Source organism: Anguilla rostrata, chromosome 3, assembly GCF_018555375.3.
Source record: "Anguilla rostrata isolate EN2019 chromosome 3, ASM1855537v3, whole genome shotgun sequence".
In the NCBI taxonomy this organism is placed as follows: Eukaryota; Metazoa; Chordata; class Actinopteri; order Anguilliformes; family Anguillidae; genus Anguilla; species Anguilla rostrata.
The window spans coordinates 48,485,448-48,512,311 of record NC_057935.1 but is presented as its reverse complement, the minus strand read 5'-3'; the positions used below and the strand labels follow the sequence as shown (position 1 = coordinate 48,512,311).

The following is a 26,864-nucleotide window of genomic DNA, read 5'->3' as shown; positions in this document are numbered from 1 at the left end:
TCAACACTATTCTAGATTAACTGTAGCCCAGCAGAGCAGCAGATGATTCAGACTTGTATTTCATTTCGCTACAGCCCACTTTTGTTTCCCACTGCTGGTTTCTCATTCACAGAACACATTATTTCCCGTGACAAGATCACTGACTGTATCCAGAGTCCCAGTCCTTCTTCTGTGGCTACAACATACTGCAGTCATATCACTCAAACTGCTGAATGTGGACTCAAAGACGATGGGCAAGGATCTGTATTGGTAAATCAGATTTGAAGCATAGGAGAACTTCCTAACAAATTTCCACTGCTGGCATTTTGAGTTTCTCCAAGTCACAGTGCAGTAGCACTACACCATCCGAATGAGTAAGTGTACATTAAAAGCAAATGTGTTTTAGGTTAATTTTGTATTTCTTTAAGAAACAGGCATGCTGCTGGCAGCAGATGGAAATGAGCCATTTGGCTAAATCTGGCACATTTACATCACAGAACAGTGATGCTGATCAACGTGCATTGTCCCTGTCAAATAAAAAATATCAATATTTGTTATTGAAATTGATGATATTTGCCCGGCATCCTGACCAAGGTGTTCAGACCTGATCAAGAATACGTGTGGGAAAGCATGTCAGCGGCTTCTAGTGTTCTGGCGTGGTTTTACTATAAAACAGGTTTTTGGTTTGTTTGGCATGTGCGCTGGCAGAGCGGTAGCCATTTATGGAAACTTTCCCGAATTTCGTTTGCTGCTTGTTCGTTCATGCAACTAATGTGAGTATCGGAAAATTACTTTAACTTATTTTGATCATACATTCAAGGCAGTTAAATGCGTCTTTTCTGGCTTCAACCACGTTGTGGGTTTATTTATGTTAATCCGACATGAACGCGCGTTTTCCGACCAGATTTTGTTTGCTAATTTCGCACAGCCGCATTTCTCTTGTAGGCTAAGTGAAAATCACTTTGATGCAATTTATGTTCCATTGTCATTATCACGATACGTATTCGTGTTCGGTAAACGCTGGATTTAATGACAATGGTCGTCATCAGTTTATATTATTTAATACTCTGTGAACTAGCACCAACGTTAATATTGTCCCCAATGCCAAGTGTGTATATATTTAATTTCTTTTTATTTCCCCCTTTATTTTACTGACCACACTCACACGCATCCCTACCCAACCTACTACAGTTGGTCTAATCGGGTTCAAATTCATCATTGCCTTCTCTATGTCTTAATAGCAATTGCATTTGTTTAATGAGAATAAAATATATCACTCCTCTGAAGCCAGATTCTTTAACCGGAGTCATTCATGTCCATATTATAACGCCTCACCAGTAAACTCCTAGTGGAGGTGTACACCCTCTGCTACAATATGTGTGTGTGTGGGTAGGGGGATCAGGGTGTCAGGGTTAGGGTAATGTATCTGGTCTGCACATAATGAAAACATTTAGCGAGAATACACAAAACTACTGTGATGCTTTTGTGTGCCTTAAACTGTTGCAAGTGTGCAAGTACTAGAAAGGTTTTACTCGCAAGTCACAGAGTGAATAGTGGAAAGTGCATGTAACCTCGTTGCCATGGAAATACAGTACGCTGTCTAGGTCATACAGCTGTATGTACATAGTGCAATTGTGTTATCTATGTACATTTTATTGCCAAAATTACAATTCATAATGCAAATGGGGCTCAATAGGGCATCTCCAAGTCACAAAGATGACTGGAAAGTACAAGTTGCTGTAAGCATAGATTGTTTGTGATTACCTGAAACTAACGCCTTGAAATATGTAAACTGCATGATCATGGTAGCTGTGATAGCTGCAAGAGACACTGCTAACAGGTTAGGTGTGCAATACTATAACTGCTTGATGACAGAGCTGACATTGCCCCTGCTATTTACAGAGACAAATATTCATACAACTCCAATAACCATGTAATTTCTTTCCTAAAAATCTTTCATGCAATTGGTCTAGTTCTATGAATTGAGAGTAACCTGTTCGTAGAAATACAGAAGCAGTCCATTTGCTGGCCTTTGAACCAATCTCATCTGTGGCTCAGTGGTGTCTTTTTACTCATTATTATTCCCAATCCATCATTTGTGTAACAAATTAAAATGAATCCCTTGTAAAATGACGGGCAAGTTTCCAATTAATGCAATTGAGTCAGCGCTTGCTCAGCTTCAAAACTGTGATCAGAACCAGGCTTTGACTTTTTGCATTGAGAGTTAACTTGACACCAAGACTCAGACAACTGAGACAAGGCACAGCTCCTAGGTTAAACTATGACCTTTGCTCTAAAAGAAATATCTTATGATGGCTGATCTGATGACTGACAATCATGTCTTACAACTAAAAGCATGGCTATTATTGTACTTGTGAATCACAACTATTCTTTCTTAGTGGATCTTCCCTTTAGTGTTTTTATGCAAAATGTGTATGTAATCAATCCTGATGTGAAAATTTCAGCCATAGACTTCATACCGCTCTATAGTCAGAGACCCTTCTTGAATTTTTCTACTTCCTGTCCGAAAGATGGACAAGCACATTTTTATTTGGAATAGGGAAAAGGCCAAAATCTTCACCTGTTGAATCTTAACTGGACAGTGATTAAAATTTTGTGTTATTCAGTATTATTACTGCTATTAAAAGATCTGGGAATGCAAAACACTTGTATTAAAACATTACATCCTTTTGAAGTCATATTGAAAAATGGGAAAGACAATGGATCACTGAAACTGAAAGAATAGACTTTGTTGTCCTATTATTTAAATATCGAGAGAGCCATAGCCAGAGAATGGAACACATAAGATCAATATAATCCTATGTGGAGTGAATTTCAATTGGTTTGATAGTGAAAATGACAGAAATAAATAAAAGTGTATATGTATATACCTATATAGTATAAGTAGTTTTATGTTGAATATTTTCATGTTGGTGCACGGTTACATATGTATATATGGACGAACAGGTAATCTGCGACTCCTTGCCCTCTACACCCCCCCTCCCACATAAGCACTGAGTATTATTGTGACTTTGTAACATTGTATTATCGTGTCATATGATTTTTGTCTGCAGTTATTTATAATAAATAAATAAAACATTTTGTCCCTTTAATTACATTGGAAAAATATAATTTATATGGACATACCGCAAGAAGCAAACTATTTAATGTGAAAAAACACACAGGCCCCATGTCCTATACATTCTGTCAAGCGCACTGTACCGACAAGTAAAAAGGGCTTTTCAGCGAAAGTTGCTGCACTGTCAGGGAAATTCAAGTGAGCCTTGACATGTTCATACTGTACATGTCCCCCTTCCCTGAAAGTGGGGTGGCAGGTTGCTGTCTCTCTGGTATGTTTTTGGTCTTTCTGCTTATCTGGCTTGAGGAATGCAGACCCCAGGGACATGCATTATGTGTAAGGGTTAACGGTCCCACATGCCGTGCTCCTGCTGCTATGGCAGCCTGTAATGGACCATTTTTGAGAATTTGTGTCTTGCTTTGCTGTTGGATCGTGATGGAATGGGGACAGCATGTCACCTGGGAAGAAACGCGTGAATGACAAGCTTCTTCATTTACTTGTCAGCATGCTACCATAGAAAGCACTTGGAGTGATATTCATACTTTCAGCCATCACAGCCTCCTCATCCCTCATTGGTTGAAACTGCACAGTCAGGAAAGTTTCCTGGGTTAATATACAGTGTCTATGAATACAATTATAATTTTATGGTGCTGTAGGTGTGCAGAAATTACATCTGAATTTGTATCTGTTAAATCAATAAAAATTATCTGTATCTCTATTTGGACAGAAACACAGAAGTGGTTATGATAGAACATTGATATATGGTTAATCATGAAGTGGAACAACAGATAATTTGTTTTTAAAGCTGTATTTCACAATGAACACAAACCCAGATATTCTAAATTAGCAAATGATTATCAATTATATGTAACTTCACTTTCTCTGTCATAGCAACACTAGTGCTAGCTGTAGCCACACCAGCCTTTAAAGGTGCTGTAGAAGCAGGCAGCTCTGTCAAGTCTCCACTTTCTGAGTCCTTAACACTAATCTACCTCGCAAATTATGTGTGCTGGATGTTGATGGTTCAAGATAAGATAACAGATAACTACAAGTAGACAAAAAAACTGTGACTTTGTGGTCACTAACCCTGCAGATTTTTGTTTCGGTAGCAATTCAATATTCAAAGACATAGCGATGTAACAAAACTGCCAGATTTCAGTACCTCTTTCCCTTGGGCTGCATGTGTTTGTGTGCCTCCGTATATTTATTTTATGAGAGAGGGACATTTATTTTTCTGCAGCAGCCTCTGCAGAAGCAGGTGACTTTTGAAACACAGCTAAACTTCAACTGCTCGCACTGTTCATTAATAAGTGAATCTGCTAACATATTGAGATTTTAATGCCTTAAAATACATGTTTTATTACATGCAAGAAATTACCAATGTTTTTCAGTATGCTACAGCCAGCTGATTTTGATAGACCCAAAATATAAAGAGATATTATCGAGAAGGTTAATAGGACGCAGCCAAGGGAGGTGATAAGTAGGCACAGAAGACAATATGTTTCCAATAAAACATATTTATTTACATGCATGTAGATGTATACCGTGATACAGCGTACACAGTACACAAAAAGCACAGCTTTGTATTAAATCAGCCCCCAGATGCAAAAATAATGGAATGGGAACTCCCCCCTGACCCGATACGATTTTTTCCACAGTTTATTCAGCTGTGCCCAGTTGTGACTCCCTAGAAGACCACATTGCAACAGATTCACAAACGGACACAGCCGGTAATCAAACATTTTGGTACCATTGTTGATGTATACATAAGAGAGACAGACATAACATGAGAGAGAGACACAATAGTTAATAAAAAGTGAATGCACAAGGTGTAGCTGTAAGGAGCATGAATACTATGAAATTTTGTGTCACTTCCTGTTCTGCATTGAGAGTGAAACATACACATTTTAAAAAAGAACATTTATCCTTGCTTACGTACACTGCAGTTCCATCACAATCACAAATTGTGTTCAAGATGCTCATTAGAATGACCAAAAAGCAAATATGTACAAATTGAATTTATGCACATTATAATGACAAGATGGCTTTTTCAAACTGAAGGAATCCCCTTTATGATACAAGAAAAACAGCTCATTAGAGACCTGTCCAGTTTTTTTTTGACCCACATTCTATTGGGTACATCAACATTATATGTAAGGTGTTGTAACTTAGCTCTGGCTATAATAAACAAGTACAATATCTGTACAGCCTTAGCATGGTATCATAGTTTAATAAGTATCAATAACAAATAAACTCAAATTAATTGTAAGCAGCCTGTGTTTGCTGCTGTGAGTGGAGGCAACACTCCTCGCCACTAGGTGACACTGCAGAAAAACAAACACAAATCAAGTAGCCTATATGTTTTGAGAGTTTGAAATGTCATCATAAAAAAAAGCCAACCTGTAGTTGTGAATGTTTTCCACTGACTACAGCTGTTACCTAGATACACCTGTTCAAGCTAGGTTTAGACTGATGGAGACAGACCATGTCTATGGCAGTGGCCAAAAAGGGGTAAGCTATGGCTCTAGTGAGAATGGATACAGTACCCACCCCGATACTGTGTTGAGTTCTTTATCTACTGTATGTAATCCTGCCTTACTGCTAGTATGGCCTTTAGCATTGTGATAGAAATTCATTTTAATGTCAACTCTTGTCTTTGACTCAATGAAGAAGAGAGAACACAACCTAAAGTCAATATGTTAAAATATTAGCATGTGCTGTTCATAGGGTACTGTTTCTGTACAATTCCTTCTGAATTGATTTAAGTATAGGCTATGGTACCCTGATCAAGAGCAATATATACTCCAGACTTACATACACAACTGGACTAGAGACAAGCAGAATAAAATAATCAGATCTTGAGCTCCAGTGTGCCAGGTTAGTAAGGAATATAAACCACCAAATCCAAAAGCAAAGACACAAAATCCAAACCAAAGAAGTAAACATTTTTTTACTAATATATTTTGTTCTTGCCTTCTACACCTAGAGTATAGAAGGGAAATTTCTACTTTGAGATAACAATTGTTCAATTTTTTCCTAATTTGTTGATATCATTATGTATTTGCCACTATCAGTTGTGACCTAGACCACTTAGCATTAGCATTGTTTCTTGCCTAAATATGTATGTATGCACTTATGAAAGTTGCCATGGATAAGAGTGTTTGCTAAATGTAAAACTTTGAAACCATGAAAAGGCATGAAGCAAGGCAGATTCAGACCTCTTACTCAGAGATGTATAGTGAACACAGAGACCAATACCAGAGTGAGCCAATCAAAATGTAAGATTTTTAAATACATATTTTTATGGATGGATAATGAAGGTCCTGGAATCGGAAACCTTGTCTATAAAGCAAAATGGGTAGTCTGAACGAGGAATCACAATCTGTCTTATTTATGGGCGAGGCCTTAAAACATTGCAATGATAATAAAAGCTTACATTTACTGCCCATGCAGAGTGTCTAGTGACTATGACAGTGTTATTTGCCACATAACTCTTTGCAAATTCTAAAATGCAATGGCTGTTTTATGGACGAGAAGCTCAAGTTGTAAAAAGGGGGGAGGGCTATAAAGGTTGGATCTGGCAAATGTTAATGATAAAAATGCAGAGCAAATGTTGATTAAAAACAGTTTGGGTAATTTGCTTAAACTGTTATTTGCTTAGAGGTTTGGCTCTTTTCCATTTTGGTTAATAGCCTGTATTTTACGGTATGCAGCATATCGGCTTGAGATATTTCACACTTGTTAAGAGGAACTCTCCCAAAACACTAGGAATTTCATTTTTAATTATTATCATTTTTTTTTTTTTTTACTACACAAGCACTATACAGTGGCTGTTTTGAAAAGGGGTGGGCTTGATGAAAATAGGAATTATGTCACTCAGAGTAAACCTGTCATCCACACACCTCAGTGTCTCTGCAAGTAGTGAATTACAGCACACTCCACTTCCATGATCACGTCAAGTCGTGGAACATGATTTTCTGAAGATTTTTTTCATTTGTCCAGGTGGAATTTGTGGCATTTGAATTTTTTATTTATGATGAGGCTCAGGGGAACCTGCAGCATAGACTAAATCAAAATAATGAAATATTTATTTATTGTATTAAAATAGTTGATACTAAATCAGACATTCCAGTAAATGAAAATAATCCACTCTTGGATATATCTACAGAGACATCAATGAGTTAATCACCCCATTTAGGTTGTGCTCTGTCACTATCTGCAGGTTTACCCCGTACAGCACATCTGCATCCATGCAGTTATAATATTTCCCAGAGTAGGTTTTCAAGCTGCCGTATCATGTACTGTCTCTTATTTACATGTTTTACTATAGAACATTTAAATCAATACATCAAAACAAATGAAACTGTTTTCTTGCTTTTGCCCTTTCATAGTGACCTACAAAAAAATTCTACAAATGCCAAACATTACTCCGCATACAATAGCTCTTGACAGGCTTACAGACAAATATGGTCTTATAATGGAATTTAACGTGTAATGGCTAATGTATTGAATAGGCTTTGTTTATACTCGGGCAAGGAAGTATTGAAATGCGTCTGAGGTAAAATGTAACATGAAAACCTTTTTATGGAAACCAGCTCGCTCACAAACTGAGAAGAATTATGTAAAGATGATGGCATAATCAGAAGCTGAAACAAACAATCTAACAAAAATTCTGTCAACACACACGCGTACACGTGCGCACACACACACACACGTAGATGAGTTTAAGACTTTTGAGTTTGATCTACTAATACGCTTTTGTTTTACATTGGTACTCTTTCATCTCATTGGCACACAATCCATCCCGTGACTTATAGTTATAAACCAAGCTTCTGTATCCTAGGCTTAATTAAGTATTTAAATTATTACAAATACTTTTACCAAGACCTTCAAATTATGCCTTCCTCATCCTCCGACAAAGAATACATCTTCTGGAAGATGATTTAGAAAACTAGCAACCAATTTGTACTTTGTGTTCCATGGGCTGTTTTAATAATTCCACAATTAAAGAGTGAAAAATGAGGATTCAAATGGCGATGATGGCATCAAATCTTGGTGAAGATGTTTTTTTCCTGTCAAATAACCTCTATAAATATTATTGCAATGTTAAATCATCTTTATTGCTACCAGAAGTGCCAATGATCTATGTAATTTTGCACCAGCCTGACATTTCAATGAGAAATACATCCACAAACTCACACTATGGTGTTAGAGAACTTGTAAAGTTGCTCTCTCCTGCTGGAATCAGCACATAGTATATCTGCATTCTGATCTGGCAACAAACTGGACCTGCAGTGGATCTGTCACTCACACAGTCTCCCGATCGATTCAGGCTGGATGTACAACAGACAACCTGCCATTCATCTTAATTAGATACACATTACATTACTTGTTCATACGGCACAGAGGCTATTTGAAACCCCACTGAAGTCTGTGAAGTAGAAGAGCACCACACGTCTACACTCCCCTCCTCTGTGCTGGGGCACATACTGAATGCTACAGCTTATAATAATTGATAGATCACTTAACCAGCTAGGGATCACTGATATCACAAATTGAAAAGGATAGCAAAATAACTAAGGAAATAATCAAACTCAGGAGTGATAAATATTGTACAGTTCATTTATGTGCCAGTATTTTGTAATGATTAATTAACCATACTAAGAAACGTATTGTAATGGTGGCTGGCTAAGTGGCTAGCTGCCGTTTATTGTATAAAGTTAAAGGTCATAAATTACTTCCTGGTGTTGGAAGTTAGACAGCATCGAAAAGGGAAATTAGATTAGTTAGATTCTGTGGGTTTTTGGTGCATTAGATTTGCATTAGGGGCTGCAAGTTGGGTATTAAAAGAGCATGCAGTTAGTGCGTATGGCCAGTTATGTTTTTCCTCTGCTTGAATTTAAGCACAGGAAACTGATTTGTAGACCTCCTGCTGACACCAATGTAGCAATGTCAGCAAGAGACAAACCTGGCAGATCACACTTATGAGCCATTTTGCTCATTTATTAACGAGCGGAATGGCTCAAAAGTGCGATCCCCCAGGTTTGTCTTTTGCGGAAATTGCTACCTTGGTGTCAAAAGTAGGTCTTCAAATCGAAGATTAACTTTTACGCCTTCGCGAGAGACAACTGGAGGGGATGAGTGAGGGGCAGAAGACAGCAGCACAGATAGCCACCCCCACAGTGAGAGAGTTAGCGGGGAAGTGGGGCTAAAGGGTTTTCAGCTGGGCGAGTCCAAGCAAAAATAAGCTAAGTTGGAAAAAGTTGGAAATAGCTTGCTAGCTACTGAAGTGGTGGAGTGAAGAAGTGAATGTAAAAGTTAAGAACCACAAGTACAGTGAAGTGAAATGACAAGCCGACAGGGCTCATTCAAAAATCAACCAAGAGCCAACCTTGGCATTGCTTTTCCTTGGTGACGACAACTGAAGTACACCAAGGGGATGGAAATTGACACAGAGTTGGTATGTCTTCTGTTGGACCTGTAAGTAAGGTTACCTTAAGCTATCCAGCTAGTTATGCTTGCTGCACTCACGGCTGTTTCTTGCCCTCAATGGAGGTGAGCAAGCGGGCTTGAGAAAAGAGGAGGATAATTTTTTGATTGTAAACACAAGACCACAGCATGGTTAAAACTCCTGCATAGTATGCCTCTATGGCAAACAGTCCCGGAACATACAGTTGTCCAGTTTACTCTTTATCCCTTGAGTGTCATATTTAAATTACTAAGAGCACTACAGAGATGGCCATAATATGTTAATTAACGTTATTCACGTGGAACAATGATTTCTCATTCATATTTAAAAAAAAAAGAAAGAATAATTGCAATGTTAAAAAAACCTGCCATTTTAATGGTTTTATTCGGAACATTCTTAAAAATATATTTGACACGTCTTGCATGGTGTTTCTTGTTTAAATGATAATCATCAGGGAGTTTTCCAGTATTTGAGTGTGACATGCCTGGAACATTTTTCTGTGACTTTGAAAGATCTTGTTTGGAGCAGAAAATATGTTTTAAGACTGGGGAACATTCTCATCATTATGTTATCTCACAAACAGATTAAAATCTGACCAGAATGTTGCTCGATGTTTTTGAAGCATTTTGTGTTACCTGGGTTACCCAAGAGCTCCGACTTTATAATAGATGAAGGGGCAGGTCCCTTGCATGCTTTGGTCCACTGTATAGAGGTTATAAATAATAATAATATTTAGCCCAGAAGGCTCACATGATGGCCCTCATCTGATGTAAAAAGAGGAGTACAGAATGCAGGCCAGCTTATGGGAAGTTGGAAGGACAGAACCTGACTCATCTGGCATGCACCTTAAAACCTAATAGTCCTTGTAGATACATCGAGACTTGTGGCTTTCCATGCTGATGTATTTTCTAAAAATAATGCAGTTCTCAAAGAAAACAGTTAAAGCCATCTTCTACCCTGTGAATCAATTTAACTGTGTCTGGGAGACATCCACACCACACTTAACTGCCACAGTGATACCCTGAGGGCCTGTCAGTGGGCTGATGCGTGCTGTTCCTCTGAGAAAACTCTGAGTCATCGGATACATACTGTACCCTGACAGACTTCTTCCTTGTGACTGCAGGAGTGTAAAGGCAGGGGGTGGGGGACAGCAGAGCACCAGTGGAGGTCATTACCAAGGTAAAGGGAAACAACACATTCCGCTCCTCAAGCCCCTGAACACCAGAGTCATTTCCATTGCCCTGTCAGGACTGCTGAGCAATTCATGTGGGACCACTGGCTGCACAGCCCAAATTGTGAAATATGTTAGGCCTGGGACTACAGGCACAGATGGCTGGGAGGAAGGAGGGTCCAATGGAATTATTGTTGGAGGCTCAATACCTAGTGCGAAACCATGTACCGGCAGAGCTTCATACTGGAGCTTGTGTTGTCAACGAGCGCAGCTGTGCTCTCCAGACTTCGCCAATAACAATCGATAGAGAACAAACTAGCCCTATAACTGTGAGGAACCACTGTGCAGTCTACAATGGCTGAGTGGTCTGATTCTCACTTCATTTGATAAGACTTGCTGCCTTCTTTTCTGTGTATATAGCAAACCAGAGGAGCTAGTGGTTGTAAATCTACTACTTAAATAAAACAGCCATGGACAAAGCACAAAATTAATGGGCCGTCTGCATGAGGTAAAACATTGTGAATTAACACTGTTAAAGTTATTTTCCATAAACCTGTTGAGTGTTAAAGACAATTCACTAATTTTTTGAAGTGCTCAAATCAACTAGAGCCTGTAGAGCACAGAGTGGGTCACATGCAGAGGGAACAGTGGCTTTACTTTTAAGACTGTCATGCAATTTAAGCAGGTAACATTTTTTATTTAATTTTTTTCCTTTACATTACATTACATTACAGGTATTTGGCAGACGCTCTTATCCAGAGCGACGTACAACAAGGTGTATAACCATAACCAGGAACAAGTATGACGAAAACCCTAGAGAGAAGTACCGGACCAAGTGCAGGGAACAACCGCATAGTTCAACTTGGACCCTGAAGGTTAAACTGATTAACACTAACACAAACGAGGACAGCAACGACGCAGACTATGGAAAAATACAAGCAGTAGTTAAGACAGGTGCATTAACTAAGCCACCTACGAAACAGCTACCTAGTTAAAACCCTAAGCTTACAGTCATTTAAGAGATTACAGGGAGGTAGGGAGGGATGGGGAGAGGTGTAGCCTGAAGAGATGAGTCTTCAGTCGTCGCTTGAAATGGGTCAGTGTCTCAGCTGTTCTGACCTCCACAGGGAGGTCATTCCACCATCGTGGGGCCAGAACAGACAGGAGACGTGTTCTGGAAGCGCAAGTGTGAAGAGGGGGAGGTGCCAGGCGTCCTGAGGTAGCAGAACGGAGGGATCTGGCTGGCATGTAGGGTTTGAATATCTTGTGGAGGTATGCTGGGGCTGATCCCTTGACTGCCTGGTATGCTAGGACCAATGTTTTAAATTTGATGCAAGCTATAACAGGCAGCCAGTGGAAGGTAGTGAGAAGGGGAGTGACGTGGGAGTGTCTGGGGAGGTTGAAGACCAGACGAGCTGCAGCATTCTGAATGAGTTGCAGGGGTCTGATGGCAGATGCCGGTAGTCCAGCCAGAAGAGAGTTGCAGTAGTCCAGGCAGGATAGAACCATTGCTTGGACCAGGAGCTGGGTTGAGTAGGTGGTGAGAAAGGGGCGAATTCTCTGGATGTTATACAGGAAAAATCTGCATGCCCGGCTTACTGCTGCGATGTTCTTGGAGAGGGACAACCTGTTGTCCATCACCACTCCGAGATTCTTGGCACAAGGTGATGATGTCACTAAGGTGTCCCCTAGGGAAATGGAAAAATCGAGGAGAGGAGAGGATAGAGCAGGAATAAAGATTAGCTCCATCTTTCCCGGGTTGAGCTTCAGGTGGTGATTGTCCATCCAGCTCTGGTTGTCCCTCAGGTAAGCGGAGATGCGGGCAGGGACCTGCGTGTCCGATGGGGAGAAGGAGAGAAAGAGTTGCGTGTCGTCGGCATAGGAGTGATAGGACAAGCCATGGGCAGAGATTACAGGGCCAAGGGATCTGGTGTATAAGGAGAAGAGAAGGGGACCGAGGACTGAGCCCTGGGGAACTCTGGTGGCGAGGGGACGGGGTGGTGATACCTTATCCGCCCAGGCAACCTGGAAGGAACGGTCAGAGAGGTAAGACTCAATCCAGTCAAGGACTGTCCCGCAGATCCCTGTTGCTGCCAGGGAGAACAGGAGGATAGAGTGCTCCACAGAGTCAAATGCAGTGGAGAGGTCTAGAAGAATCAGGACAGAGGAGAGGGAGGCTGCTCGTGCGGCATGGAGTGACTCACTGACCGAGAGGAGTGCAGTCTCGGTCGAGTGGCCAGGCCTGAAACCAGACTGGTGGGGGTCTGGCAGATAGAACCTGTTCTTTTTATCTGCCATCTATATATACTCATTTTATGTTTTTCTCTTTTACCTAAATATATTATGTCAGGCCACGGGTAGGCTATTCAAGAGAATACGCAGATTTTCAAACTAAAAATGTCATTCATTTATTCTCCCTTATATTTATTTCACAATTTACCATATATGCTACTAAAGTCATTGCACTGTAATTGAAGCATTGAAATTATTCAGTTTTTTTTTTCACTTTAATGTACTCTTCATTGTTTGAAAAATTTTCTAAAATAAAAAATAAAAAAAATAAAACATCTACCAGCACCATAGACAATACATTGCACGCACACACATTGCTAGGCCCTGTTCTTTTCATAAAAAGTACTATTCTTTTTTCTCCCCTGGATATTATTCTCTATTCTTTCATGTCCAGTCATTGAGGGACTTAAATCACACCTTAAAGGATATTAATTGAAATGTGATCATAAGCAGACCTTATTTGTAATATTTTGCATAGGTAAATATGTTCTGAGCTTTAAATTATTTTGAATTACCTGAAATAAACGTAAAAGTAAAAGTAAATTGCCTATGGGCTGCTTTTGTAACTGTAAACATATTCCCTGGGTTTCATTTTTTATAGAAGAATATTAGTTTTTAGAGACTGGCTATATTTCCCTGGTTTTATTTTCTCCTTTCAAACAGAATAATTATTCGTTTTGCTAGTTGAAACCGCACTGAATGAAAAGACATCTGTTTATCTCTGAGCGGTGACTAACTCCTGTGGTTGTCATTCAGCTTATCATCTCTGAAAACAACCGTGAAATAAACAGGTGAAAGCAAACTCCACCAGACGCAGAAGTTAGAAATAACATATCCTGACATCCAGCATTTCCTTTTGAATCATTAAATTTCTGTTGTGTCTCAGACCCCTTCTCTCCCTGCTCCCAGGCACAGATCTATCTAAGGTCAGTGGTGCTTCGGTGTGGTCTGACTGACTAATCCCTGTCCTGTTGATAATAATGGGAAAAAGTAGGGGACTGCGCTGTGGAAAAGGGACGTTGTGAAGGGGACACTTCTGACAGCAGTGGAGCGGCAGTAGTGCCTCATGCTGGGCCGATTGGCCGATCAGATGCTAAATTTGGCTCCACAGGCTGTTTCTGCCCCTTCTATCTCTCTCACTCCCTTTCCCTCTAATGAGTACAGCTGGGCACTCAGCGCTGAAAGGTTGTCTAAGGACAGAGGTATAAGACAGACCTGACAGACTACCACCCCTTCTACAGACAGGGTAATGATGTTACAGCGAAGTAGACAGAATTGCCTTTGAGATCCACTGAAGATGGGCACCAAAGCATTTCCTGACGTGACATACAGATCGTAGTTTTAGAAGGCCTAACGGAATTGACAGCCTGATCGGAGTGGTGGCTGAAGGAGATGAAATGAAAGCAAATTGTTCAAACGAGACAACTCGAGCAATGACTCATTCATAAAAAAGACGGGGAAAAAAATTCACATTTTGCAAGATTCTACACAGGAGGGAGATCAGAACTGTTTAATTAGGTTTCTGAAGTATACTCTCCACCAACAATAATAATATGCTACAGTACACTCAACTGCAAATCTTTCTTTGTTTCGATCAGCAGGTATTTTATTGCACATGAAAAAGCATCTTGTGACAGGAAAAAATGTCACAATGGAAATGACTATAAGTTACTATATATATATAATATATTATATATATATGACCACTGATTATCACAGTACAGTATAAAAAAAAATTATTACACAAAGGAGGGATCATCCAGATAGCATAAAATAAAAGGAGATGAAAATACTCATCTTGTTTAAATCATATATTCCATCACTGTTTCACATGAGCAGGTTATTTAACCTATGTTTTTTCACTATACAATAACTACAGTTGTAAATCAATGTAAAACACGAGTCCACTCGTATCATCGTCTCTGTTATTGAAACAGTAATGAAAAATGGCTCCCTGCCAATTCTGTTTCATTTCATTGACCAATACTCCAAGTTCAGTGGACTGTATTCACCCGTCCTATCGCTTTCAATTTTTAATAAAGTTATCTCAATGTCTCAGGTCTCCACTGCTGCCAGTATCAGGATGCTTTTACCATTAATATGATAAAAGGGTATTAATAATTCATAATTGACAGTTTCTCTGATGTTCAAGGAAATACTTATGCACTCTCCAGACGACAACTTCTGCTATGTCTGCAGGACCTTGAATCTGATATCTAGATTACCACATGAGAGGCAGGGATCAAATCACTATTGATTATAAACAGAACAGAGGCCAATTGTAACACAGAAACCCACCCAAATAAATCTCTCAAACATTTGTAGGGGAAAAAACCCTGGAAAGCACTATCACTGCGAAAACAAATGGATTAGAATAGACATTATTTTTACCTGTAGCCAGAAATTTCATCAGCAAATTATTATTATTATTATTATTATTATTACATAGAGCTGGCTCATTTCATTCATTGTTGAAAAGGATTTAACAATTTCAATTTCTCTGTTCTTCTGTGTAGTTTTATATTCTACAATGCAATATCTAAGAGAATCTGCTTAAAACAGCAAGAAAGCAGGAAGAGTCACCCCTCTGACTAATAAGGAGATTCATTAACTTTATTGTGAAATGTCAGAACGGACCAGAAACTTCCAATGGACTTCCTGCACTGAGCCAGTCGGAAAACCAAATGATAAGATGGACACCGGTTCCTAACGCATAAGACACTTGTCTTTTTATTTCTCTGTCCAACAACCTTATATCTATTGTCTTCCTTGCCTCTTCTCCCAGATTCTTTGGTTTTTGACAAAACCAGGCCCTATCTTGGAATTGCCTTTGCACTAAGGAAAACTAAGATCTCCAATACTCATAGCAGCGGTGTTCTGAATGGTTAATGCACAAGTATCAGTGAGAAAATGATTAAGACTTTGCCCGAGAGAAGCCAAAGAACCAGCCAATGGTCCTGCACAGTTCCCTCGGTGCCAGCATGTAGTTAAAGGACATCATTGACTATGTGGCCTACCGTTATAAATGACTAATTACCCAGCCTCAGACCTTCAATACTATTTTCAGCAAACATCCAGACAGAGTGTAGTAACTTCTGTATTTAATTTGCTCTTTAAATGAGAGAGACTAATTTGTTTGGAAAGGGATGTTGTAGGTTGGGTGAACAAAAACAAAAGGAAGCCACTAAGCCACCTAATTTTAAAATTGACCCGAGGAATGGTTTCAAGAAGTCCCTCTACCTAAATTAAAATGGACTTATGGAACACTTCTAAGCTGATTTCAGAAAATCTGAGGGAATATTTGGGCTCATAACATATTTAGGTCTCATATATATATATGTGTGCTATGCCTGTCAAAGCTTTAAAAACAAAAGATCATCAAATCCAATTCTGAATCTCACAAGCAATCATTGCAGATATTTGGTAAAATATTAGGGATAAGGTGTGCAGTCATCTTGGCTTGAGTCAGAATTATTGCAGCTGTTAGCATTCTGTCCACATATCTTATAAATAATGTGTAAATGAATGTTTTTATTCATTGCTGTGTTGTGGTACAAATTAAAATGCTAACCAAGAAATAAAATACCATTCTGAATACAGGCAGATTACATACAAGACAAAAGCCAGAAAAATATAAAAATAAATATTAAATATTAAACCTAAAGCCATAAGAAGAGCACAAGATGAATTAATACAAAAGGTGGAAGTGCAAAGAGTTGGGGATGGGAGGGGAACCAAAAGGTGGGACTTCTGTGTTGAAAAGGTGGCCAGTGACTCGGCTCTCCTGGCCACAGTGGAATATTTGTACCACCATTGGGGGACCAGAACAGACAGGCATTGTTTCATTTTGTGTGGGCACAAAAAATATTACTCAGGTTGTCACTGATTTCCTGAGAGGCTGAGTCACAGGTCTGCTGAGGAGAGAGTGCCTTTTCTGTGTTACGTGGACCAGTAGCAACCACCAGAAGGAGAGCGAGATGGAAAGCATGTATGTGTGCAAGAGAGGAGATTAGGTATCATAATTTGATTATGTCACATGAATGGGTGTTTAGTTATTATAATTATGAAGCTAAACAGCCTTGGGCTAAACATAATACTGCCTGGACTGCAAGTAGCCATTTCCCCCCAATATATTCACACCCAAAAACTGTTTAACCAGCAATATTTCTACATTGGAGACCAATACCGCAATAAAATATGAATGAGATAAATCTTTCAAAAAGCACCTATTACCTTCAGTATACACAGAGCTGGCAGTGTCTGACAGATTTGTGTACACAGTGCCCAGTTACATAGATGAGTTAGCAGATCCCAAGTGAAAGTACTTGGCTGTTGTTGGATGAAATATTTAGCAGGCTTATTTTTCAAATGGAGAATTGTTGGTCTCCTCTGCACCTAGTGTTCATTGCACTTAAGCAGTCAGTCACATGTCCCATAAAAAGTTTAGGCTTTGAACACTATACACCCTGGTCCAGGAAACTGAATCGGTGTCTATGTGATTTTCTGAGGATTTAATAAACTAAGAGTGAATACAAGCACCCTGTTGGACCTTCTTAGCAATTCTAAATAAATGGACAGCAAAGTGGAAAGGAGCAGTTTCTGCTCACCAAGGATACTGTTCTGATACATTAGGCAATAAATCAAAAAGGTGACTTGGAATAGGCAGCCCTTTAAATTCTCTCTCTGAGCTGCTGATTTGGCCAGGCCGAAGTCCGCTACGATCTGGTGTCAGGCTGCTCCGTTGATCCCTCCTCTGCGGCCCTGACCCCACAGACTGCAATACCCGCGAAGCAGGGCTGATTGATTTACCTTCAGCCACGCGAGGGAGTTTACCTCCCTGTTCCTTATCAGAGGGAAGAGTGACAGTGGTATAATCACTATTCGCTTAACTCCTGACATGCACTCTTCCACTGGGCAGAGTGCATGTCAGGCCCAAGCCATGGGCCTTCATTAGTCCCGGTGAGGGGCTTTAATCACTGCTGTGTGAACATAAGAGCACGCCTCTCTCTGGGGTTTCCCTGATTAAGCCCTGACTTCTGATGCTGACTTTCACCCCAGCTGCCTGCCCACAGTTTTCAGGCAGGTTTAAAAGGGAGTTCCAGGCTGCATTCACTCTGGTTCTCACTGTAAAACATAGCAGCGAAAGAACAGTTTGAGTGGCCAAGTGAGAATTAGATTAAAACCTAAGGAAAGTGTTGGATGTTCCAAGCATTGATGAACCTGCCTTATCTGTGTTACGGTACAAAGGCACTCCTTAAGACCTCAAGCCCTCATTTTGGGAAGCAGAGAAAACGCATTCCCTGCTTTAAGGGCAGTCCTGATCTGTAAGTCATTGAGGTAAGGTTGCTCAAATTCAACCCTGAGATAAGATGCCCTCAAAGAAGGAGGAGCTTGTGCTCACTTTGTGCAAGGGATCAGAAACCACCACACAGTCATGTCCCACCAGCCCCATCAGAGTAGTGGAAGCAAAGCCCCTAACTTTCCATAGCCTAGACACTGTAATTTAAAATGTTGGGGATGACATTAATCAGTTGTGACTAGGAGACCGCAGTGGTGTGTCTTGCCCTGAAAATGTACTGTAGGATGGATCTACATCAGACAGAGTTCTGTATGTTACCACAGCTTCAGTGCTTCCTTACTACCAGTGGTCTTCAATGATACATGAGCTTCTCTGATCTACATTAGATCTCCTTCAGTGTGCCGTGTGGCTTGTAGTGTGGAAAGCCACTGTTTCATGCATTTCTGACTGTACATGTCCTAAATATTAGCTATCCCTTAGAATCTTGAGCCTTAGATGCATTCCATTGCTTTCTAGCAACCCTTGCTGGTCTATTGGGTGACCATTGAGTGCAATGTCGAAGCCACATATGAGATGTCTTCCTCTGACTTTGCTCTATACGAGGTTGGCTGTGGAATGTGGTGTGAGAACAAAGGCTGGTGACACCACATTTTTTGGGGGAGAACTGCACGTCGTCACTCTCCTGAATCGCCAGTGGGGTTCGTGCATGAGCGTGTCTATAAATAATAACTACCCAAATTAGGTTGGGAATTGGAAAGTTCAGCCCCACGTTGAAGCACCAAATTTTAATTAAAAATGCTACTTCATATAATGTTACTGGTATTGGCTAAATACGTTGTTTGCATGAGATGATGAATATTGGTAAGACTTCCACAACCATCCATAAAAATGCCTATCCATAAAACTGGGTCAGCTTCATCATATTTAGTCCTAACATTTAAATGAATGTATATAAAATATTTATGATCTAGTCATATGACAAATAAAACTGATATATAAAAAAAGTCCACAAACTTCACATTATCCAAGTGCACTTTTAGGCATAAGTGACCTGAAACAGCTAAAAGTGGAAATAATTCATCTATGTCCAGCTGGCTTATGTTAAAATAATAATAATTACTTGCATCAGCTGAATAACACTAATAGCAAAAAATGTATGACTGAGTCACACCATTGTTCCATTGCTACCTAATGGATCATCCACTGTGGTGACAGCCCCGGATGGCCATTCATATAGTCGCCTTTCTATGGTGTTCAAATAGATTTCTATTGATTCCAGTGAGTGGAGGCTGAACCTGATGCTGGCTCTGGCTATGCGTTTTCATTTGCTCAAAGTCTCCCCATAGAGGAAGTGAAGACCCTGAAATCAATACGTGCCACGATCATTTTCATTAATTATGATCAAGGGCACAGGCATAATTAAGAGCCAATTCCTGGAAAATGCCCGTATTAACAAACACTTCACTGGGGAGTCTATACACAAGCAATTACCAGAAGAATGTACTGCCATTTACCCACACTGTAGGTACTGAAGTAATATCAGTTACTGGGCTCTTGAAAACTGCCTGCGGTTTGACTTTGAAAATACTGAAAAAAATATTCCAGTATTCATTTTAATTACCTGCAAGATTCACAGATGTCTGCACTGTCACGGTGACTGTGGCCTGACACATGCCTTGATAATTCTGTGACCCATATTATGATAATTATGAATTCTGCCAGTACTGGGCTACACTTGTGAGCAGGTGCACTGGCTGAAGCTGCATTCCTGTCCTCAACCGATATTATGTTTCATTTAATTTATTAGTTTATTTGACTGTAAGTGTGCCAGTTAGCTAGGGAGACTACTTTTCATCTGCAGCCCTGAGGTACATGTCTTTGGACTGTGGGAGGAAACCGGAGCACCCAGAGGAAATCCAGGCAAATGCGGAGAGAACATGCAAACTCCACAAAGAGAAAAAAGCCACTCCATTGCTATCTTCCGGGAGGATAAGCTAAAAGAATGCAGAACCCCTGTATAAAATATTTGCTTAAAGTGATCGTGCGTTAAACGATATCAGAGGAAGTTCTGTGAGAGAGCAGCAGCACTCTGTCGTGAGCACGCACCGACGCCCCTCGGGTTTGTTTACGCTTGGGAATATCTCCATGTCACTGAGTCACTCTGTGTCCTCTGGAGACGGGCAGCCCACTGCAGAGCAACACAGATGATCCTCACCAGCTGGGACACAAAGTGACAGAGAGCATCTGCCGGACCTGTTTGAGCCCTTGTCCCTTGGCACATATTACATATATCTTGGAGCGCCTCCACATGTTAAAACATTACTCAAGGCATTGCAGTATATTTTTCAATATACTGTATGTAACTGCATAAGGGAGATCTCACTGCAAGTCCTAACATGGGCATGGAGATTGTGTACTGGCTGAAACCGCAAAAAATACAAAATGACGTTTCATTGAATGTTTCCTACATTTTTGTAAAACACCTGGGTGCCTGTACCATAATTTAATTTATAAATGCTTTTTGCGGTTCATTAACAGCATGGCTGAACAACATAAAGCTCAATTTTGTTTCTCGTTTCATTTCTAGATGAAAAACAAAATATGAATTGAAAACTGAAAGCACCAGTTCTTACAAATTATGCCACAACTATATCCCGATGTCTAATTGATAAGAGACAAATTAACTGTATTAATTTATCAGGCAGCCTCTTGCACATTATACTTTAAAGCAGGGCTGCCCAACCATCCTGGAGATCTACCGTTCTGTAGGTATTCATTTCAACCCTCATTGGACACATCTGACTCTATTACTTAGCAGCTCAAGGAGATTTCTAGGTGTTGAACGAGGTGTGCTTTGTTAGGGCTGGTGTGAGAACATACAGGTCGGTAGATCTCCAGTAACTGGGTTGGGCAGCACTGCTTTAAAGTAAACCCAGGCAGGTTTGAGGCTAAAGCCACACATCCACTGATGGCATCGCTCTCGCCTCCCACAGTTGGCCGCTTGTGGCCGTGTTTTCTATTTTTAAAACAGTGTTCATTAAATGCATATCGATCGTATATTTTGGAAATCCCCACACAGCAATAATTAATAAGTCCTTAAAAGAACTATGTGGAATGGCGAAATAAAATTTGAAACTTGCCTTGCATTGCCAGCTATCCTACCATGCCTTGCTGACACGAAAAATCAGCTCTCATTGAAATGAATAGAGGCGATTACGAAGGCGCTTCTTGTTGGCGCATGTGTGACTTCGGCCGAAGGCTTCCGTTTGACATGGCCAGGAATAGCACCGGTCCGTGGTGCAGTGAAACACCTCTTGGCTGGTTATGAAAGGCCAGGATGAACTGACTCACAGCTGCCCAGCCCAGGGAGGAAGGGTTTCTGTTTCAGGGTATCCCTCACCTCAGCATGCTCCTGCTATACCTCCTGTTGATCTGGTTCTTGTTGCCTGCTTCCACCACCTGCTGAAGAACCGGTTCCTTCACACAATGATTGCACAGCTCAGATGGTAAACTACAGTGTACAAATTAATTGTGGTTGGAAGCAAGCACTTGTCTGCAGCCTCTGCTAGGGTGAAACTCATTTCAGGCCTTTATGTTCCCCTGCCAGTGGGCTGTTTGAAATAATGTATGCGGGTTTACTGTGGAATTATTGTGCTGAGGCGCATGTTTGTATGGCTTTGGACCTACGTTGCAAATGTGCCTTCACTCCCTAAGCATGCTGGGATTGCTGGAGAAACGGTGAGATACAGAAGCCTGACTATCGCAGCGTGCCACATTGCAGGACCACTGCTGATTCCTGCCTTCGAGAGCCACTGTATCAAACCCTGACAGATATAGTTCTGAGAAGGCTTGTGTTTGTCAGGACATGTGCTCAATATCCTGGTAACAGTATAAGTGTTTGAACAACTCAGCCTATTGCCATGATGCTCTACTTCTGTTTATATCTAGCAATTAGACTGCCTCTTGTAATGACATGCCTTGTTTATGGCTTAATTACATTTTGATTAATTGTGTTTGTTTAATTCTTGTCACCCAGATTCAGTTTCTATTTCCCAGGCTTTATTTCAGGAAGTCAATACTTTTTGTCAGAATAACAATGCCTGACCACTTATTCAGTTCCCATGTAAGGCACCACTTCTAAATCCAATATTAGAATATTTCCATATTATTATTGTTTTTTCTTTAATTTTTTATTTATTTTACAATTTACATATCCTTCACAATGTGGACAATATGGTTACAGGATGTATTTTTTCAGCATAAAGACTGTATCATGCTTCAGTATGCAACAGTATTATTTTTGAGATCACATGCTACTGAGTTCTGCATGAAGAATCCTGCTGTTCAAAGCTTGTCCAGAATAATGGCACATTGCTGATCAGCAGGTCATTCCAGTGCTACAGGCTACTTTAGTTTAGAAGAGATTAAAGCCCAGAGTCTTGATACATTTTTGCAAATTGCAAGCGCAGCCACCAAAAGCAATGAAACTTGTTGTGCAACTAACAGAAAAAAATGTATACTCCATTACCCACAGATAAGGATAGATTAAATTAGACTTTTCCCCCTCTCATTTCTAATAGTGGTGGTGGTGATTCTGGTGGCGGTGGGGGGTCACATAAATGGAGAATGCCAGACAAATGGATCTTATTTCAAGGTGATTGGTGGGCATGGCTCCCTTTGAAATCAGTGATCGTCTCTCGCCATAAACCACATTTTCAATTATTCAGCCTCATCATGGTGGAATGTGGAACTCTCCCTTATGCAATGGAAAGAGGACACTGCGGGGCGTGAGCAAATGACAGGAATTCATTTTTAATGGCTCATCTATAATATAACTCTCACTTTCTCCTTAATGACTGCAACAGATTTGCGGAAATATTATTCCTTACACGGCTGGCCAGCGTGATGGCACAAATGGCACAACAGCCTAAATAAAAGCTACATCCATTTCCCTAGCTGATTCTGGCTGATGTCCAAGAGATATGAAAATTATAGTAGCCTCTATCAAAGAGACTTTGAAGGAAAACAAACAAAAACACTCTCAATTAATGGCACCTACAGTATTTGTCATATTTGTATCTTAATGTTGGTTTATTTTGGTCTGAATGTCCTTTAGGGGAGAAATTTAACATAACTGCCATTTTCTTTGTCAAGCTGTAAAGTTTCTAAGTGTAGGCCATGCCCAGTCTTACACTCTCAATTCGCTCTCTTATTTATTTAAAACCCAGAGGCTCACTTCTTAATTGCACTGAATAGAATTGTTTATGTTCATACTCTGTATGGCTTTTCTTCAGCACACCACTGTATTTTCTGAGGAGACAATTGGCATCCTGCCTTGCTCCCCCATACCACTTCAATTCACAGATAAACTGCTTCTCCACTTGGTGAAACACACCAGTCCCAAACTTAACCGTATTCTCTAAAATGTAATTTGCTACTGAACTCCGCTGCTCCAAAACAAACACACAATCAAAAAATGAAACATAAATGATCTATCAAAATACAACATTTTTAATGGATCTTATGGAACATATTTTTCACTGTTACTGTGGTTAATTTGTCAGTGGTTAATTAAAGAAACCATGGCACTTTTTGAAGGATTAGGGATGTTAATGTAGGTCAAATCTTTGGCCAAATTCCCACAAAACTAGCCACCTAGCCACCTACTCATCGTTACATCTTAAGGCCTTGCTTTCCATACCCACATTGATTTCTCAAGATGACGTTTTAGTTGGCTTACCTAGTTAAATAAAGGTTAAGAAACAAATAAACAAAATAATTGGTTGCAAAATATTACCCCCCAAATAAATAGATTAAAATAAACAAATAAAATACAATTAAAATTCTAATTTTACAGAAAAACTTAAATTTTATTTACTCATTTTTTAACATTATTTCATTGGAATACTTATATAATATCCTTCCTATTGACTTGGGTTAGAAAAAAAAATCATAAGAATTTTTCATGAGTGGTAAAAATAGACCAATATAAAAATTAAAAGAATATATTAATAATACATTTCTCCTTTCATAGAAAAAAAATAAAAAAATAAAAACCGAAACAATAAAACATGAAAAGCTACTGCTGTACTTCATAGCAGATCAAAGACGGCAAACAATGCAAAATGAAATTAGACTCTTATAACATTAACTTTTCCCCATTAATCATTTATAAAACGATGCACGTAATCAATCCTGATGGCTCTGCTGAACGCTTGCTATTTTTTCAGTGAGTTTTGTTTGATGGAAAGGTTGGTATATTCAGTTTGCTCACTGCGTGACCTTTAACTGTACCCATTTTTCCTCAATTCCCACAGCCTTTTGTGCCATGTGGTACGGAGGCAACACAGTTATTTGTTTCTCTGTCTTTCCCACCGTCTGAGGATTATGTGTCCTTGCCAATACTTCCCGATGACTGCTTAGCAAAAAACTAATCTAACAACAGCAATCAATCCTATCCCCCTGTCCCACTCCTCTGTATGCGTAGTGCATGCCTGCGTAGCTCAAATGACTCAATCTTGGGACAGTAGCAATATCTGGCTAACTTGTTCGGTGTCAAATTAATACAAGCACCAAACTCTCTGTGCTTTCCCGTCAGTTTTCCTGGGTGAGTCATTCTGTTTGAGGCTATATTTAAACCACACATGGGTACCTTGGGTGCACGGTTGGGAACTATAGGAAGAAGGATATTGTTCTTAGTGTAATAATTTATGAAATGGTACCTGACATTACATTAATAATTTGTATAGCAGACATGATACCATCAGTTTCTTGAAACATCATTTCAAAAGATGGCTTGTTCTTTGTTTGCATACTATAACTGTCATCTGTTCTGTGAATCTTATTGCATTTGTTCCCCTGTGTCTACGTTGTGTAATGAGTGTATTCAAAGGCTGTATGATTTTAAACAATATATTTGTTCAGGAGTGCAACAGGTACAACATAATATTAAATTAAGAAAACAAATTTCCCAGATGGAACGAGTTCCACTGAGCAGGTGTGGTTTCCATCAAACACACAATCTTGAACCTGACACACAGGATTGGGAGTTGGCTGTTCCTCACTGTCACCTGATCATACATCATTAGCACCAGGAAAATATCCCAGCAGGGAATCACACCGTGCGCTAGTCTCACAGTACCAGACTGAACCTGCAAAGTCTTTTTTGTATGGTTTTAACAGTTTTCATCACTCTCCCTGCTTTTGTTCCCAGTTGTATCTGTGTTATTTGTCCCAGTTGATCCTCATTTTGTCATTATATCATTAATTCATTGTAAAGCAAACATCAGATACATGATTAGGTGTAATTCATGGAGGGGGGCCACAAGCTCTAGAGGCTGTACCTTTCTGAATAGAAACCATCACAATCTGCAGGGGAACAGAACTGCATACCATTAGCGATTACCTTGTGTGCACCGCAAAGAAGCCCACCTACAGTGACATTCAAAATGAAAACAACAGCCGTGTCCTCGAATGGCAGAGCATTTCCGTCTGCAACACGAACGGGCACTTCTACGCCCCCCCAACCAACCACCCCCACCCACCCTTCGAAGCTTCTTCCTTTTTCTCGGGTCTTTTTCCCAGACTCGGCAGCTTATGGTGGCGATGAGAAACCGTGGTGCCGAAAACAAGCCGGTGCCCTTGAACCAGGCAGGGCTGCAGCCTTCCAAGTTTAATTACGGAGAAGCCATGCCGAGCAGTCGGACATTTTTCAGAGTGTAGCAGGAGCTGCTCGTATCTGTTCCAGTTTTACTCGCTCCTCAGAACACTCCACAATGCAGCATCTGCGATGCTGAAAGTGTACTTTCCACATGCATTATGCATTGCTGCTCCGTAACATCATCCACGCTGTGTGTGAGATTAAAATATATACAAACATGAACTTCATACTTCATGTGCAAATTGACATATCATTCATGGCACATGAGTAGCATATAATGCATTTAGCAGGAAGATAAAAAAAAATGCAACTGACATGCACACAAGCATTAATGATAAAAACAGCCAGGCAATGAAATATTCAGTCTGAGTAGTGCATTTAAGTTGTCCTGGATAAAAGTGTCTGCTAAACAAATTATTCATGGACCGCCATGCAATATTTCATAAGATATCACACTAAGAACAATATTCTCTTCCTGCACTACCAAATATGGTACCCATTTTGATATTTGATTAAATGCCATAACATAAAATTATATTTTTCAGGTGAAACAGCCTTCCTATTTCCATATAGAAACCAATTTGTACAGTATGATTTCAAGGCAGTTTATTTGAAATATATTTCACAGTCATTTGTGGGATTTGTCCTAGAGACAACATTCTGTTGTTTCTCTAATGTAAAATGAGCTTAACTGTGCCACCCAGAGACTTTTTTTGATGCTATCTCTATGGTGAGGTCTACTGTGGGTCAATCGGGCAATATAAATCTAAGTAAATTAAATCTGATGTTCCTAGTTGTGCTCCATCCAAACCTAAAACTACATCATTGTCTTAGTTTATTCATTATTAGGCTTATTGAATGCAGGTGACTATGCACTGGACATAAGTTCAACATTCAGGCATAGAACATTCAGAC

At 39.9% G+C, this 26,864-nt stretch overlaps 1 protein-coding gene and 1 long non-coding RNA gene across 3 annotated transcripts in view; one reads left to right on the top strand and one right to left on the bottom strand.

The window, feature by feature from the left end:
• The window catches only part of hs6st3b (heparan sulfate 6-O-sulfotransferase 3b), a 93,643-nt gene that overhangs the window by 26,679 nt on the left and 40,100 nt on the right, over window positions 1-26,864 (bottom strand). The gene's annotated exons all lie outside the window — the stretch shown is intronic.
• Window positions 634-26,864, top strand: part of LOC135251018 (uncharacterized) — a 76,007-nt gene continuing 49,776 nt past the window's right edge. The window contains exons 1-3 of one of the 2 annotated variants that reach the window (XR_010329067.1): window positions 640-752; window positions 4,717-4,788; window positions 10,651-10,706. This is a non-coding gene — a long non-coding RNA (uncharacterized LOC135251018). Of the gene's footprint in view, window positions 753-4,716; window positions 4,789-10,650; window positions 10,707-26,864 lie in introns of both variants that reach the window. The other variant, XR_010329066.1, reaches the window with a different exon arrangement.